The sequence below is a fragment of the Bufo bufo genome, chromosome 8 (assembly GCF_905171765.1).
Source record: "Bufo bufo chromosome 8, aBufBuf1.1, whole genome shotgun sequence".
NCBI lineage: Eukaryota > Metazoa > Chordata > Amphibia > Anura > Bufonidae > Bufo > Bufo bufo.
Genome location: NC_053396.1, coordinates 136,335,090 through 136,353,076, shown reverse-complemented (window position 1 = coordinate 136,353,076; position 17,987 = coordinate 136,335,090). Strand labels below are relative to the sequence as shown.

Below are 17,987 nucleotides of genomic sequence, written 5' to 3'. Positions count from 1 at the left end.
GTGTAAAAAAAGGTTTTAAAAATATAAAAAAGAAAAATATAAAAATTCAAATCAACTCCTTTCTCCAAAATTAAAATAAAAGTGCATAAACAATGAAAAGATAAATATTATGGGTAGAGATGAGCGAATTTCTCCAAAATTCTATTCGGCCACTTCGCCGAATTTTCCTAAAAATTTTTCTTCGATCCGAATTTATTCGCGACGAATCGCGATAAAAAATGGCTATTTCCGGGCTGCATAGAGCCTTTATATGGGTGTAGAACACTTTGCCTTGCAGTAACATGCATAGGGAGTGTGCTGGGATAGTGAAATAATACTGTCAGTCAGTATGACATGCAGATGACAGGCGTCGCTCTTAGAATCACTGCACACTTCACTTATTTGGGCAGTCACGGGGCCAAAACTGACCAAATAACTCAGTTTTAGTGTACAGAAGAAGCACACTCTTTTTACACCCTCGTCAGCTGATTCCACATACAGTAGATGTCTACAGAAAATGTTCTATTGAACACTTATACAAGTAGAGCCCCCCCCCCCCCCCGACAGAGAGGAGAGGTTGTCAGCAGTAAGTTTGTGTCTACGTCACTGATTAATTTGCCCTTCCTCTGATCCGTCAGAACAATAACCCACAAAAAACGGATCCTGTCTGTGGAGCATACGCCTTTACTCGGTCAGCATTTGCTCAGTAATCCATCAGTTTTGCTAATGCCAAAAAAACAGGACTGGATCTAAAACAGAGATGACACGTGAATGGAATATTTGTATGTCTTGTGTTTTGTACCCACTCCTGCTTTTGACTACCAAATCATAAGCCAATTCTGATGGGACCATACAGGCCTTACAGCTGCTACACAGACAGGATCCGTTGTGTGTCTCATTTTTCCTTCCTTCTGACAGATCAGAAGAAAGGTCAAATAAATGATGAAGTCAGCCAGGCCGAAAGCCAAAATAGTGGACCAGTCATGAAGTGGGGAGGGTGGGAACAGCATGAGAAGTCCACAGAGTGGACCTATGACATAGTGGTGAGGTGGAAGCAGCATAAGGAGGCTACCGAGTGGCACAATGACAGAGTCTGGAAGTGGCAGATGCAGTAGCAGCATCATGAGAAGGCCACCGAGTGGCACATTGACAGAGTCTGTAGATGAGGCCAGCGAGTGGCAAGGTGACATAGTGTGGATATGGCAGCAGCAGCAGAATCCCACAGAGTGGCAAGGTGACAGTGCGGAGATGGTGGCAGCAGCACGAGAAGACCACAGAGTGGCAAAGTGACATATTGTGGAGATGGCAGCAGCATGAGGAGACCACAGAGTGGCAAGGTGACATAGTTTGGAGATGGCAGTTGCAGCAGCATGAGGAGACCAGAGAGTGGCAAGTTGACATAGTGTGTAGATGGCAGCAGCAGCATCAGGAGGATACCATAGAGTGGCAAGGTGACATAGTGTGGAGATGGCAGCAGCAGTAGGTGACCACAGAGTGGCATGGTGACATGGTGTGATGATGGCAGCAGCAGCTGCATCAGGAGACCTGAAAGTAACCCGGTAACAGAGTGGGGCGGTGGGTGGCAATACCAGTACCCGCTGACGAAGGTGTGTGAAATAAGGAGCTCTTGGCATCAGATGTGTGGCATCAGGCGGGTTGCAGCATCAAAGTAGTAGCTGAGGCAGGTAGTCAGAAGAAAACTGTCTCTTGTATCAAAGTGTTGGTGTGGCACCATGGATGATCTAGTCTGATGCATCAGGAATTGGTGGTTGGAAATCCTGGCTGATCCACACCTGATTCATCTTGACAAAAGGTCAGTCTCTCCACATTTTGGGTGGACAGGCGAGTTCTCCTTGGGGCAAGTATGGCCCCCGCCGCACTAAACGCCCACTTTGATGCCACACTACTGGCCGGGCAGGACAGCTTTTCCAGGGCAAACTCTGCTAGTTGTGGCCACAAATCCAGTTTGGCTACCGAGTAGTCCAGCGGATCTTCAATGCAGGGTGGCAGGGTGCTGTCCAGGCTGGACCACCACATCGGAGCCACGGTTCTCCCAGGCCACTGTATGGCGACGCTGCATATGTTGACGTAGGGCCGCAGTGCCAACATTGACACCCTGGCCACACTTCACCTTCTGCCCACAGATGCAACATATGGCCACGTTCACCTCTTCTGGCGCTGCCAAGTAGGTGATTTTCCCCCCAACAGTCTGCACTGACTGATTGCTACCGCCGCTGCCTCCGTGAACCCTTGCACCACTATTTGCTGGGCAGATAGGCTGCTGCGAAACAGGTGGTCTACCCCAGGCACGTTTGGCTCCTGACCTCCCACTGCTGCCACCCTGCTGACTCCCAGCCATGCTACCACCTTGTCATCTACCACCGCTGCCTCATGGGCAAGTTGCCACCCTCTTCTCCTGATGATGATGAAGCCCCTTCTGCACCCGGCTCGCAAGTGCGATCGGCTTCATCATCATCAATTAGTGTCTGCACATCACTTATGTCCTCCTTAATGGCCTCTGGGCCAGGAGCCTGACCACTCGCAGCACAAGCTCCTGTGCCACTCTTCTCATCACCTGCCCGACTAGCGGAGGAAGCGGCGGATGTCTCCTCCAGATTTTGGCTGAGCAGTAGCTACTGACTGTCCTCTAGTAGCTGTTCCTCACTGAAAAGTGGAGCAGAGCCCACAGCATATACTACTTCTCGCGGTGAGCGAACAGAAAAGGACAGAGGCAGGTTGAGGACAGGTGAGGGCAAAGGTCCTGCTCCCGGGGCATGCCAATTAAGGGTTGTGTCTGACGAACCCACAGACTGTTGGCTGGGGGTGTCTGATGTCACTTGTGATGACGTGGATGACCGAGTTAACCAATCAAGAACTGCTGGGTTGCTGGTCAAGACATGACCGGTAGATGACAACGGGAGCTCAGGCCTCTCGCTGCGACTACTGCTGCCACGACCCCTTAGGGTCCATTCACACGTCCGCATTTTTATATCCGGGATTGCGATCCGTTTTTTGCGGATCCGTTGTTCCGCAAAAATGTTTCCGTATATCATCCGTATGTGATCCGTTTTTGCGGATCCGCAAAATCGGATAACATGATGTAAATTTAAAATGCTAATAAAGTTGTAATATAACTATATAATATAACTATATAATATAACTATAACAACGGATCCGCAAAAACGGGTGACATACGGATAGCATCCGTGTGACATCCGTTTTTTTTGCGGACCATAGAAATCAATGAGACAACGGGGCGCATTTAACGGACTAGAATAGGACCTGATCTATTTTTATGCGGAGCATCGGAACGGGCATACGGAAGCGGACAGCACACGGTGTGCTGTCCGCTTTTTTGCGGATCCATTGAAATGAAAGGTTCCGCATCCAATCCGCAAAAAAAACGGATCGGATGCGGTTAAAAAATGCGGACGTGTGAATGGACCCTTACTCTGCTGCAACCTCTGCTTGCGCCAGAAACATTCATGCCTCTGCCACTCCTCTGGGCATGGCCTGGCACTTCTCTGCCTGACATACTTGTAGCTGAACAAATGAAACGGAAATTAAAACACCCCTAAAAGCAACAAATATATTTTTCTTTCTGTACTAAAATAGGCCACTAAATTATTACTGCGCAAATAACTGCAAACGTGAACTGAATATATATTTCTCTTATTGTACTGAAATAGGCCACTAAATTATTCCCGAACAAATACAAGCAAACGTGACCAGCGTATATATTTCTCGTATTGGACTAAAATAGGCCACTAAATGATTTCAGAGTAAATAACAGAGAAAGTGAACTACGTATATTTTTCTCTTTTTCTACTAAAAATATGGCAATAAACGCTTTCAGCGCAAATAACACCAAATGTGAACTGCGTTTATTTTTCTCGTAGAGTAGTGAAATACGACAAGAAACGCTTTTAGCGCAAATAACAGCAAATATGAACTTAGTCTATTTTTCTCTTTTTCTCTAGAAATATGGCAATAAACGCTTTTAGCGCAAATAACACCAAATGTGAACTGCTTCTATTTTTCTCGTATTGTAGTGAAATGACAAGAAACGCTTTTAGCGCAAATAACAGCAAATATGAACTTAGCCCTTTTTTTCTCTTTTTCTCTTGAAATAGGCCACTAAATGATATTAGCACAGTTAACAGCAAAAGTGACCTGGGTATATATTTATCTTTTTCCACTGATAAAAGCCACTAAAGGATTTTATACATAGCACTTGCACCCCAATAACTAATTGCTGGAATGACAGAGCTGTATAATGAGATTATCTGAATCCCCAAGTAATGTTTCCCTGCACTTGTAAATCGCTTTTTTTCACAATAAGGATTTTCCTATGACTCTCCCTAGCATCTGCTCACGACTCTTCCTGCCTGTGAAATGATTCCTCTCACTATCCTTTCCCTGCACTAGCAAATCGCTTCTTTCCTTTATTTTTTTTTTAACAATTAGTTTTTCTTTCACTCTCCCTAGCGCCTGTATACACGTCTGTCCCTGAACAAAGTACGATAGTGAATGGAGGACTCTAAGATGGTCGCTGTATTTATAGGGCTGTGACATCACCGGGCTGGCTGGCTGATGATTGGCTGCATGGGATTATGATGGCATTATGGGTCATCCTGCCTTCCCCAGTCCCTTGCCCCATGTCCTCACACGTGTAGCCGCCCTTTTAGCCACCATTGTAGCCGGCTAGACGCCATGTTAGGAAAAATTGCAATTCGTTACCACGAAATGCAAGGAAATTCGCATTCGTTCAGAATCAAATTTTTCCTGAAATTCGGAACGAATTCGACTTCGTCAACTTCGAATCACTCATCTCTATTTATAGGTATTGACGAGTATTGTGAAAATGCCTGTACTATTAAAATATAAAATTATTTATCCCATACAGCAAACGGTGAAGCAGGAAAAAGTGTAAAAATGGCCAAATGGCAGTTTTTTTGGCCTCTTCACCTCCCACAATTTTTTTTAGTAAAAACGATCAACAAGTCATACACTCCCCCAGTGGTATCAGTAAAAAGTACAGACTGCCCCAGAAGAAATGAGCCATCACACAGCTCCATACACAGAAAAATAAAAAGTTATGGGGGTAAGAATATGGTGATGCAAAGAAAAGTTAGTTTTTGTTCAAAGTTTTAATTTTTTTCAGCATTCAAACTAAACATATCTGGTATCGTTGTAATCATACTGACTCAGAGAATGAAGGTAGAAAGTCAGTTTTACTGTGTAGGTAACGCTGTAAAAAACAAAACCCATAAAACTGTGGCAGAAATGTGTTTTTTTTATAATTCCACTTCATTTGGAATTTTATTTCCTCTTCCCGCTACATTGTATGCAACCATAAATGGTGCCATTAGAAAGTACAACTTGGTCCGCAAAAAACAAGCCCTCATATAGCTATGGGAATGGAAAAATTAAAAATGTATGGCTTTGGGAAGGCTGGGATTAAAAAACAAAAATGAATTTTTTTTTAAAAATTCTGGGTATTCAAGGTTTAAAAAAAAAAACTAAGATCCTAAAGTTTTCACACTAGGCCTAAAGTTTGTTTAGACTTCCTATCTTTTGAGAGCAACTACATAGGCCATAGACACAATGGACAGGAGGGGACCTCAGTGACTGCTATGGAAGAGTTTTCTAGGCATGCTTTGGGACCTGTGCAGAGGTCAGGAGGGAAGAGATAAGCTGTAATATCACCTATTGCAAATAGTGGATCTTGTGTCTATCTAGAGGTGTTACTTGTCATTGTAATTCTGCCTGTAGTGACAATGATAATAGCTACTAAAATGTATTAATATTAGACCTAGTGGCCAGTGTGAAAATTACAGGATTATAATAATTTGTTACAATATAGATAGTGACATGTAAAATAAAAAAAACTCACCAAAATTTCCCAAAAAATATGTTTTACACAAAACTGTGAAAAACCCAGATAACTACTGTATGTAATTCCAGATTAGGCAGCAAGGTGTTCTACACTGATTGTCGTACTATATATTTTAAAGGGAATCTGTCACCAGCGACCCGCCTCTCAAACAGTTTATTCTTTGTTGATCTCAGGCTCTGCTCTGTTTCTGATACTTTTTCTTAATATGCAAATAGTGTGCAATGAGGGTGTCGCCATTGCTCTTGTTGCACCCAAGCTGAGCTCCTTTCTGTGGTTAGCCCCTCCCTCACTGCTTTGTGACTGACTGGCCCTGTCAATCAAAGCAGCCAGGGATTGGCGCTTAGGTGTAATAAGAGCAGTGGTGACGCCCTCATTGCACCAAAGGTCTAATTTTCATATAAAAGTGTCATAACTCGGAAACAGAGCCTCAAATCAACAAAAGTAGAGGGAGGTCGCTAGTGACAGATTCACTTTAAAACATATAGTACTACAACCGGTGTAGAACAGCGTGATGATGTCACCGCGCACTCCCAGCGTGATCACGGGGTATCATCATGTGATCACGCTGGGAGCACGCAGTGATGTCATCACGCTCAGAACAGGTCCTTCGGAAGGTCTTTTCCACTCAAGAAAAGAGGGGACTGCCTCTGAATGAGCAAGTGGATGAGATGAGTGTCTAGTTGCCATTTTAGGAAAAATGGTTTGTTACCCCGAAGCATGGGGAAATTCGGCTTTGCAGCAAATCAAATTTTTCCCAAACTTCGGATCGAATTCCACTTCGCATGCTTTGATTTGCTCAACACTAGTCATGACTTAAGGGAAGCCAGTCCAGCCGCAGCCAGTGATTATCTGCAGGTGATGTCCAACCGCATGTTTTACTGCTGCGCCCTCTGCACTTTGACTGTGATGATGTTTTCATTGCCTCGGCCTGTCAAAGTGCAGAGGCGCGGCAGTTACAGAGAGAGCAGAGCCTCTAGGTGTAATGGCAACGCCCCCGTTGCTCCTAGAGGTTCATTTGCATATTTCTAAGTAATGCGGGCACATATGAACATGGGACAAACACAGATGCCTTCAGCTGCCAAGCGCACATGTAACAGGTCAGCCGGTGTCATAGGTACAAATCCGTTGACACCCCTTTAATGGAGTGGTACTTTTTTAAAATAAAATCACTGGCACCATTTTGGGCATTGTTGGTGTCTGTAATGTAAAGGATCCATCACTGCTTAAAGGGGTTGTTTGGTTTAAGAAAGAAATCGGGCAACTCTGGGGATCGACCTGTAATAAATATAATAGATGATTACCTTATAGATCCCTTGCTGTTGCTTCGCTTCACAGGATCTATCAGGTAAGTATTCATTTATTCTTTATTATAGGACGATCCTCTGTAACCCCTTTAAATTCTATCGGCTTGTATGACCAAGAAGGCAGTTACTTATCATCCTCTGACTTCATATATTTATTCAGGTGGCCATATACATTAGATATACGTTCACCAAAAATGGCTGTTTCCAGATGGAAGGATTCTCATCATACATTGTTCTTGTGGACTGCTTGTGGTACTATTCACAATGGAGTTCTTTGTTTTCTGGAATTTCTTTAAACAATATTGGCAGAATTTGCAGCAGGAAACCTAAAGGACCACGTAAGAAAATTGGATCAACCAGGATTCGTTGGGATCCATTCTGCTACGTCCTGCAGCCATGGAGCTAGTGTGAACAGCGCCTTGGTGCACATTTATAATAAGAATAATCTTGCTTCTATTGCGGTATTATGAATACTGCACACTCTCTAATGAGATCGACATGATTTATTTACTTGCACGTTATGCCTTTCTTTAGGGTGTCATTATAGTTGGGTGTACACTTGGCATTTTCCTGAAATATTTATAATTATCCCTGACAAGTTGTGTAGGTTGTGTTTTAGTATCAGGATGAGTAAGCCACCCGAAAGCCTTTAGAATCTGTGTTTTACTATTTGCTTTTGAACATAGTGCAGAGAAAAAAAAAAGATAATATCTGCCACCCAGAGACCCGCCACCGGCAGCTATAACATAATTAAATGATTGGATTCAGGGACGTAGTAAAAAAAGAGAATAATTAATTCTTGTAAATTATTTGAACATTCATTAATTAGAATACAATAGCATCTTATCTGAACAAGTTAGGCTGGGTTTTTTATGCAGTTTTTTTTTTTACGCTAAAGTCAGGAATAGGGAACATGTATAAAGGTAAAGAGTCTCCTCCACTTTTTGTATTCACTCCTGGTTTTAGCCACACAAAAAATATTCTGCAGTTTTTTAAACCAGCACCTGGATCTGAATACATTTGTAATTGCATGTAATTAAAAATTTTGTATAGCCACTGAGCTATTCAATAACATGTATCTGTATAACGTCACCTGCTGTTTGCTGTTTTGCTTATTTTTAGCTCCCTGAGGTGGACGCACATGCTCAGTTCCGTTCTTCTGAGCTTTGATAGGGAGAGAACTGCAGCGGAAAGTTCACAGGTTCTGAGCTGCAGCAGAAAGGACACACTGGGGGAGATATATCAAGGCTGGCAGGTCCAGCCAGAAGCCTCTTAATAAATCAGGCCTGAACTGCGCCAGAAAGTGAAGTCTACGCCAGCTACAGGTTGGCGTAGACTTCAGCTATGACTTCCGCCACTTTCTGGTGAAAGTTATAGTAAATACGGCTGGCGGCACTAAGCCACGCCTCTTTTCTCGGCACTTCGGAAAAGCGCTGAGAACCACAGAAGCCGTGCACCTTAATTTGCAACTTTTTTATGCCACAATTGTGGCGTAGAAACAATGATAAGTATCCCCCACTGTCTGAGCCTTCAGATTGATATAAATCTGGCAAAACAACTAGAGCAAAGGATGGGGAGATCTATGAATCCATGTGAGGTACAGGGCTGGTTCTAGCATTGTTCGAAAGAGATTATCATGCACTATATTATTAGTGCTGAGGAATCGAAATATCCGAAGTGTACTTCCATCTGAATTTCAGGTCAATTTTAAATGGTCATAAAGCCAAATTTCCTTGTGCTTCGTGGTAGCAAATCAATTTTCCCTAAAATGGCAGCAAACATTTTTAAAACTCATACTTACCTTATCCATTTGAGCACGAAGAGGCTGCTGCAGCATCTTGCTTGAAGATCCCATGCAAAATCTCGTGCGCGGTGACGTACGACGTCATCACGCCGGCCAGCGTGACGACAGGATCATGCACCGTGTGAGATTTCGCTCTGGATCTTTAATAAAGATGGCCGAAGCGGCCTATTCGCGCTCAAATGGATAAGGTAAGTACAATAAAAAATGTTTTTTATTGATTAACCCCTGAAAGGACTTAATATTAATCTCAGATGCCACGATCAGCGGCGAGCGCGGAGGGGTTCAATGACAAGGGCAGCGGAATCACAGTTCCCTATTATTGTGCCTGCTACTTACAAAGAAATGCGTTTTGTGACGAAGTAATTCATCATAAAGCGAATTTTTTTGTAAAATTCGGTGAGGTAGCTGAATCAAATTTTTAAGAACTTCACTCATCTCTATATATGATATCTGATTTAGATTTTTTTTTACATTAATTATGGGATAACCTCTTTAAGAAGATCCCTCCTCGATTATTTCATGCTACAGCTTCTCATGAACTGCTTGTACATGATGTCATTTTCAGATCCATCTAGGATCACTTGGAGGTACGTAAAGTTCTGCATACGACTTTTGTAGTCCAAGTATGAATGGTCTTCAATAAATCAAGTCCCGTACATTTCATTAATAATTAAGTCCTTGCGGAAGAGCGTTTATCCCTGGTGTATCTAATTGAGAAATCATGTTTATGTTCTACGTTGCTGATATGTAGTGGACTTCAATCCGAATTTCAGGATAAATTTGATTCGCCGCGAAGCCGGGCAGGCCGCCGCCATCTTGCTTGAAGATCTCTCACGAAATCCTGTGCGAGGTGATGTGTGACATCACCACGCCATCCGGGGTGATGACTCGGGCATCACAAGATTTTGTGCCATATCTTCAAGCAAGATGGCGGCGGACGCCCCGTCGCAAGCAAATAGATCAGGTAAGTATGACATTTTATTTATTTATTTTACACCGTTTTTTTGTATATCACTACTTACAAAGAAATGCGCTTCGTGACGAAGTAATTCATTACAAAAGCAATTTTTTTGTAAAATTAGGCAAAGCAGCCGAGTCGAAGTTTCCAATACTTCGCTGATCTGTACTGATATGCATAAGAAAAAAGCAGAACTTAAAGGGAGTTTGTCACCAGGAAATTCACTGTTAAATCAGGCACAATGCATTGTAGGGCTAGCTCAGCTGATTGCAATAACACCTTTCACTTAGCAAGCTGTTGCTTCATTCTAAAGAAAAAGTAATTTAAGTCCATATGCAAATGAGTAGTTAAGTGCAACAAGGGCGGGCCCAACCACTCTGTGCACCCTTGCTCCTCCTGCTTCCTCTGCCAGAATAACATAACTTTGTCCTCGGGCTCCTTACAAAGCAATTTCTTTGTTGTACAAATTATAAAATGATGCTTTTTGATAAACTTTTCATTGGACATTATTTATAGGGAATCTGTTATCATGAAAATGCAGTACAGTCCTGCAGGCAGCATGTTGTAGAGCAGGAGAAGCTGAGCAGATTGTTATATAGTTTTGTGGGAAAATATTTCAGTAGAACTTTGCTCTTTCTGAGTTCATTGGCCCTGTGGGTGGTCTTATCAGTGATTGACAGTAGTACTGATGTAATGAATCAAACTGTCCAAAGAGGACTTCAATCCGAATTTCAAGGAAAATTCGATTCGCCGCAAAGCTCAATTTCCTCGTGCTTCGTGGTAACGAATTGATTTTCCCTGAAAACGGGGTAAAAAATTTAAATAAATCATAATCACATTATCCGTATGATCGTAAAGAGCCTGCTGCCATCTTGATTGAAGATCCCGCGTGAAATCTCGTGTGTGGTGACGTATGATGTCACCACGCTGGCCGACGGGCTGAGCGAGGTTTCTTACTGGATCTCCAATCAAGATGGCGGCGATGGGCTCTTTGCGATCAAATAAATGAGGTATGATTTTGTTTATTTATTTTTTATTATAGACCATAATATTAACCCCTTCCCGACCGGCGCAGCAAGACGTGACTGCGACATAGAAGGGGTGTGCTGCAGGTGAGGGAGCCCATCGGGTCCCCGTGCTGCTGTGGCGGGGACCCGATGGGCGAGAAGGCAGCCCGATGCCGTGCAGAGGCTACCCAATGCCTTGCACTGCATCGGGACCTGCCTTCTACGGGTGCCCAGGAGATCCAGCCTCAGGCCCGTCTCCTAGGCAACCTGTTAGTGTATTACTCTGTTTAATACACTAACAGGCAATGCATTACAATACAGATGTATTGTAATGCATTGCAGAGGGGATCAGACCCCCAAAAGTTAAAGGGAGTCTGTCACCTACCTGACCGGTTTTAAACAGATCACATTGTTCAGTGGGGCACAAAGACATGACACAGATGTTGCCTGTGATTAGTTTTTCAGATGCTTCAAATCGCCCAAAAAGTCGTTTTTATCATATGCTAATGAGCTGTCGCAAGTGCCCAGGGGCGGAGAGTTTTCTGGAAGTGCCCAAGTTCCCCCGCCAAGATATGCAGTGCGCATGCGCCAATTTCACGCCAGTAACTGGTGCATGCACACTCCATATCTCTGTACCTCTGCCCACAGTGGGCAGAACACTGCGCATGCCTGGGCCCGGCAGCGATGCGCGAACCTCCTATAGGGAAATATGATGTCACAGAGCCACAGGGCTGGCCTGAGCTTGCTGAGGGGCGGAGTTAGGCGCGAGTGAGGCGGAGTAACTTGGGCACTTTCAGAAAATGTATTAATATCATGAAGTACAATGTGTCACGAGAAAACAATCTCAGAATGGCTTGGATAAGTAAAAGTCTTCCAAAGTTATTACCACATAAAGTGACACATGTCAGATTTGCAAAAAATGGCCTGGGCAGGAAGGTGAAAACTGGCCCGGGGTAGAAAGGGTTAATGTCAGATGCCGCGATCAGCGATGAACATGGCATCTGAGGGGTACAATACCAGGGAACGGAGCAATCCCTGTTCCCCATCATTGCACCCACTACTTACAAAGAAATGCACTTTGTGACAAAGTAAGGCTACTTTCACACTTGCATTTTTTGCGGATCCGTCATAAATCTGCAAAAATGCTTCCGTTACAATAATAGAACCGCCTGCATCCGGCATGAACAGATTCAGTTGTATTATGTCTTCTATAGCCATGACGTTTTCTATTGTGCTAGATTGTGATCCGTCCCCATTGACTTACATTGTATGTCAGGACTGATCCGTTTGCCTCCGCAGCATTTTGGTGTCCCCCTCCAGAAGGGAATGGAGACGGAACGGAGGCAAACTGATGCATTCTGAGCGGATCCTTTTCCATTCAGAATTCATTAAAGGCAAAACTGATCCGCTTTGGACCGCTTGTGAGAGCCCTGAACGGATCTCACAAACGGAAAGCCAAAACGCCAGTGTGAAAGTAGACTAATTCATCACGAAGCAAAATTTTATGTAAAATTCTGCGAAGCAGCCGAATCGAATTGTCAAGAACTTTGCTCATCTCTAATTGACAGCTATCTGTGTAGACATACTTAGGCCTCATGCACACGACAGTGTTTTTTCACTGTCAGTGATTTGGCTTCAGTGGTCCGTGTCCGATTTTGCTTCAGTTGTGTTTCCTTGTGTCTTCCTTTTTCTTTGTCTGCCAGGGGAAAAAAAAGGAAGGTTAATCAAAAGTGTAATTTTATTGCACCAAAGTCTTGTAGAAAAAAACCGACACGGAAGCGGACACGGATGACATACCAGTTGTGCATCAGTTTTTTTTGACGGACACATTGACTTGAATGGGTCTGTCCTCCGTCTTCCACTGACAAGAATAGGACAGGTTATATTTTTTTTACGGACTGGAATCACGGATCACGGACGCGGAGAAAAAACGGAGGACTATCAGTTTTTTTTCACAGCTCCATAGAAATGAATGGGACCTCCACTAAACTGTGAAAAATGACGGAACGGACGCGGATGCACACAACGGTCGTGTGCATGAGGCCTTATACAGAAAATGTTGGCAGTCACTGATTAGGACCACCTACTTGGCCACTGAGCTAAAAAAAAAAGCAGAGATTTAAACATGCAATCCTTTCCCATAAAACAATATATAAATCTGCTCAGCTCCACCTGCTCTATAAACTGCTGCCTGCAGATTGCTTTACATTTTCATGGCGGCAGGTTCCCTTCAAAAGAAATCAAAACTAAACCTTTGTGTTTTCGTATAGATGAATAGGGCTTCAACTCAAAAGACTTGATCAACAGTCCTTCTCCACTCCCTAAAACTCCTACAAGGCTTTGAAACAAGAACTTCTAAATTTTTAGTTATATCCCTGGATGAACTAACATGTGGTGCACCAGAGAGGAAGCCGAGCAGGACAACTGCTATTTCCGACCGGTGTTATTGGATTCAAAATGGTGGCAATGATTGCGGCTCTTATCTGCTGGCAGTTGAGCAGTTATGTTTGTTACGATTCCTAATTTTAGATGATTCCTCATCCTTAAGGCTCATTCACATGACCGTGTCGTGTTATGCGGTCCGCAAATTGCCATGTCCGCAAGAGCCAGCGCTGTACAGAAAGTGCCTATTCTTGTCCGCAATTGTGGACAAGAATAGGACATGCTCTATTTTTTTTTGCGGGGCCATGGAACAACGGATGTGGCCCCCACATCTTTTGCGGCCCCAAAGAAATTAATGCAATTTTGCGGAAGGAATGCAGACCCATTCCTATGATCATGTGAATGAGCCCTTACAGATATTCTATTGAAACTTGTATATTGCAAGCTGGAGAGAAGAATGGGACAAACAATCTACTGTGGCCAGTTCAACTTTATGATACTTCATTTTCAATGTTTTGTTCAGCTTGGATTTTTTTTTTTTAAATATATGCAGTGGTAGATTTCTGTTTAAAGGGCTTCTGTCACAAAACATTCTACCTCTTTCGAACCAGCACCTGGATCTGAATACATATGTAATTGCATGTCAATAAAATTGAGTATAGCCAGTAAGCAAGTGTCACGGCGGACAGGATACAAGATACACAGAATATCAACAAACAAGTGTCTAGGCAAGAAGCTGGGGATACAGGTCACCTCCTGACAAATCCCTACCAGCTCTCCCTAGACTTCTATGCCCACGTTCAGACCCTGAAGGTGGGAATAAACGTGTCCTCGTGCCTAGGCGGAAGATTCCCTAAAATCCCTAAGATGGTGAAAGGGGGAAAGAGGCAGCCTACTCCCTCAGACCTGGAGGGGGCAGGCGTCTCTCTAACAGCCTAGACAGACAACCACAAGAAAAACAAAACCAACTTATCTTTTACTGAGCAGGAACAGCAAATCCTTCCTTCCTCTGAGCCAGACAGAAGCTATAACCTGCACAGGACACTGGGAGTGGGCGTAATTTAAACTCAAACCAACGACCCCACCCAGTGCACCTGAAGGGAGGCAGATATAGCTCAACTCCAAAACAAAAACAAAAGGCTACACACGTGCTGCTACCCTGGAAGACATAGCCTGAGCATGGCATTACAGCAAGTCAATAAAATGTATCTGTATAGCGCCACCGGCTGTTTGTTCTTTTCCTTGTTTTTTGTCCATCTCGCTGAGCTGGTCACACGTGCTCAGTTTAATCTTCAACTACCATCAGCCATATGTTCTGTTAGGAGCTGTGCCAGTTGAGAGAGAGCTGAAGCAGAAAGGACATGCCCCCTGAGAAAGGACTCACCCCCCTGAGCTGGCAGGCTGAAGATAATCTAGTAGAGCAATGTAAGCAACGAATAATGAGATCTCTGGACCCATGTGAGGCACAGGGCTATGTTGTAGCTTTATTAGAAAGGTATTGTCATGTACTATATGATGTCTGATTTTCATTTTTTACATCAATCATGGCATAACCCCTTTAATGTCCAAAACCTGCAAGAGTCGCAACAGCTATTGAACAAAGACCCAAAAGAGTTGAACGGGAAGGGAACATAATGATACCAAAGGAGCCCAGTCAAGGGGATTGTAAGCCCATTTACAAATTGGGGGCATCTCATTTTACTTCTCCAACAGACAGCGAGGGGTGTGATTAGTGAGTTCAGTTCCATACCTTTAGTTTTAGTTTTATTAGGACTATACAATACAGTCTCACTCATTTTCAGTCATTTCCAATGTTGACGTTACTATGTTAATTGCTACCATAACAAGAATACATCATTTACCTGTGTCTGTTTTTCGTGGGAAAGAGTTTTCAAGGTGAAATCCGGGGTGGAAATCTGCAGAATACACTGACATGCTGTGGCTTTAAAAACTGTACCAAAGGTCAATTCTGCTGAGGGATCCGCACAGATTTTTTATGCAGTGTAAGCCTGTGAATGAGATTTGGTAAAATCTCATCCACTTTGCTGCTACTATAAATACAGCTCATTTTCCTCCCCCAGTACTATCTGCCCTCAGTTCCTGAATCGTCATGGGAATGTATGGGTAAAATAATGTGCACAGCATTGGTAATACGCTGTATTCACATTGTAACCAAAGGGGTTAATAAAAGGGCACGCCAGGAAGGTCAACGATATATAATATATGCATAGAATAAAGTCTTGAGGATTCTATTTTTCAGATGAGGAGTCAACTTTTCCACTGATTTTGTAGTAATATGTTGTGCAATCACCGTACGTCGGATACGTTAAGACAACCTGCAAAAAAAAATAATTTATGTAATGTCATTGATTAATATGAATTTTGTTTTCACCAGTGTACAAGAAGAAGCAGAATACGTTGTGTCCTCACTCACAAAGAACACTGATGTGTAAGTAGTACAATGTTTCATCTCAGGTGAACAAGTTTAGAAGCTTCTAAGAGCCCACACGTCAATTAAGAGACTCTCAAAGGCCATTTACTATGTGCAGCGTGAAAGGAGCACTGACTACGTTACTGCAATTGATTCATAAAAAAAGAAAAACTTGGCTTAGGCCTCTTGCACACGAACGTTGTGTGCCCGTGGCTGTATTGCAGCCTGCATATGGGGGGTCCGCAATACGCGGGCACCAGCCCGTGTGCACTCCGTATCGGGGGTGCGGACCCATTCACTTAAATGGGTCCGCAATCACGGAGATGCGGAACGGAAGCACGGATCAGAACCCCACGGAAGCACTACGGAGTTCTTCCGTGGTGTTTCTGTTCGTGTCTCCGCACCATATAAAAATACAACTTGTTCTATTTTTTTGCGGTGCGGATGGATTATGGATCCATTCAAGTTGAATGTTTCTCGATCCGTCCCGGCCGCCGCACGGACGTTGCAATTTTTGGTCCCCAATGCACGAACGGATGTACAACGTTTGTTTGCAAGAGGCCTTAGTATGTAGCCGGGCTCATGTGTCCTAAATGTGTCTGCAGCTATAACGCCGATTGCAGACATTTAACCCCTCAGATGTCATTGTCAATTATGACCACAGCATCTGGGAGACTTTGCCCGGGAGCACTGTGCTCCCAGGGCCCAGCTCCCCCAGATTCACTCATCAGAGGAGCCGTTCATTCACTGTGGTAGCCTCGAGGCTGCTAGAGCCTACCATGCTTTCTACAGCTATGCTCCTATGGAGAGCCCTGCCTGTGACAGGGCTCCATAGGAACATAGCGATTCTCCTACAGACTGCAAAGATAATCCCCCAAGGGGGATTTTTTTTTTAAAAGTTAAGAAAACAAAAGTCAAAACACGTTTAAATTTTTTTTAATAAAAAAAAATAAATATATATATATATATATATATATACAGTACAGACCAAAAGTTTGGACACACCTTCTCATTCAAAGAGTTTTCTTTATTTTCATGACTATGAAAATTGTAGATTCATACTAAAGGCATCAAAACTATGAATTAACACATGTGGAATTATATACATAACAAACAAGTGTGAAACAACTGAAAATATGTCATATTCTAGGTTCTTCAAAGTAGCCACCTTTTGCTTTGATTACTGCTTTGCACACTCTTGGCATTCTCTTGATGAGCTTCAAGAGGTAGTCCCCTGAAATGGTTTTCACTTCACAGGTGTGCCCTGTCAGGTTTAATAAGTGGGATTTCTTGCCTTATAAAAAGGGTTGGGACCATCAGTTGCGTTGAGGAGAAGTCAGGTGGATACACAGCTGATAGTCCTACTGAATAGACTGTTAGAATTTGTATTATGGCAAGAAAAAAGCAGTTAAGTAAAGAAAAACGAGTGGCCATTATTACTTTAAGAAATTAAGGTCAGTCAGTCAGCTGAAAAATTGGGAAAACTTTGAAAGTAAGGGCTATTTGACCATGAAGGAGAGTGATGGGGTGCTGCGCCAGATGACCTGGCCTCCACAGTCACCGGACCTGAACCCAATCGAGATGGTTTGGGGTGAGCTGGACCGCAGAGTGAAGGCAAAAGGGCCAACAAGTGCTAAGCATCTCTGTGAACTCCTTCAAGTTGGAAGACCATTTCAGGGGACTACCTCTTGAAGCTCATCAAGAGTGTGCAAAGCAGTAATCAAAGCAAAAGGTGGCTACTTTGAAGAACCTAGAATATGACATATTTTCAGTTGTTTCACACTTGTTTGTTATGTATATAATTCCACATGTGTTAATTCATAGTTTTGATGCCTTCATAGTCATGAAAATAAAGAAAACTCTTTGAATGAGGTGTGTCCAAACTTTTGGTCTGTACTGTATATATATATATATATATATATATATATATATACACTGCTCAAAAAAATAAAGGGAACACAAAAATAACACATCCTAGATCTGAGTTAATTAAATATTCTTCTGAAATACTTTGTTCTTTACATAGTTGAATGTGCTGACAACAAAATCACACAAAAATTTAAAAGTGGAAATCAAATTTTTCAACCCATGGAGGTCTGGATTTGGAGTCACACTCAAAATTAAAGTGGAAAAACACACTACAGGCTGATCCAACTTTGATTTAATGTCCTTAAAACAAGTCAAAATGAGGCTCAGTAGTGTGTGTGGCCTCCACGTGCCTGT

At 43.1% G+C, this 17,987-nt stretch overlaps 1 protein-coding gene across 2 annotated transcripts in view; it reads left to right on the top strand.

Moving 5' to 3' along the window:
• LOC120978010 (neuronal PAS domain-containing protein 2-like) overlaps positions 1–17,987 on the top strand; it is a 215,026-nt gene that overhangs the window by 109,886 nt on the left and 87,153 nt on the right. For both annotated transcript variants that reach the window (XM_040406243.1, XM_040406244.1), the window contains exon 2: positions 15,729–15,782. The gene's annotated coding sequence lies outside the window, so the exon portion shown is untranslated. The remainder of the gene's footprint in view (positions 1–15,728; positions 15,783–17,987) is intronic.